The sequence below is a fragment of the Frankliniella occidentalis genome, unplaced genomic scaffold (genome assembly GCF_000697945.3).
Source record: "Frankliniella occidentalis isolate FOCC.00 unplaced genomic scaffold, Focc_3.1 Scaffold28, whole genome shotgun sequence".
Lineage (NCBI taxonomy): Eukaryota > Metazoa > Arthropoda > Insecta > Thysanoptera > Thripidae > Frankliniella > Frankliniella occidentalis.
In genome coordinates this window covers 1,339,468-1,340,381 of record NW_026267158.1, presented here as the reverse complement: position 1 = coordinate 1,340,381, position 914 = coordinate 1,339,468, and positions in this window count along the sequence as shown.

The window sequence follows — 914 nt, the reverse complement described above, 5'->3', positions numbered from 1 at the left end:
GCCACCTCCGCTCGGGCCGTGTTCGTGGACGACGCTGCTGGCTGGAGGGAGACCAGGGGGGAGACCAGGGGGGAGGCCGGAGGGGGCGACCCCCGACCGGACCGCGCGGCCGGCCCACCACCTTCGTTGGCCACGGCTGATCCAGAGGCTGAGCCGCTCCGCGGAGCTCCGCGGCGTCCTTCTGCTCGCACAACGACCCGCTGAACTGGCTCAGCAGAGCAGGCTCCGCCGCCCCGTCCCGTCCGCGCCTCTCTGCCACTGGCCCGTCGTCAGCGTGGAAGCTTCAAAGCTGCGCGAGGGTGGGTCGCTTCTCACGCGACACGCTGCCCCTGTTCGGCGAGAACCACCCCCTCTTGATGTTCGCCCAGCGTCCGCGCCGGACTTCTCTGCCGCTCCAGCTGATGACTTTTTCGTTGCCTCCATTGAGCATCATTTCCACCCGCGATGTTCAAATTGTTTTCCATTTATGGTGACGAGGCACTTTACTTTTGCTGTTAAGAATGTTGCTGCATCACACCGGACTCCTGGCACCAGGACCAGGCACCTGTCCGGTGACGTATTGTTCGCCGCTCTCAGTCACTCACACATACACTCTCATCAATCTCCACGGGCACAAATGTTATGGCCGTTGTTGTTGTGTTGAGTGTTTGTTCTTGTCTGAGGCGTTCGGACGGAAGCACGAGACGAGGTTGAACACAAACTCCGTGATTTAGTAATACTTTGAGCACAGACGCAAAAGTGCCACTAGTACAGCCTAGGACACAATATCCGCAAAAGTGTGTGTGTGTGTGTGTGTTTGTGTTGAGAGCTCATACGCTTTCATATTTAACGCAGGACCAAACTCAGTTAGATCGGAGCCTGATAGTGAGGCGGTTGCTATTGGGGCGAGGGAAGAGGGGGTGGGGGAGAGGAAG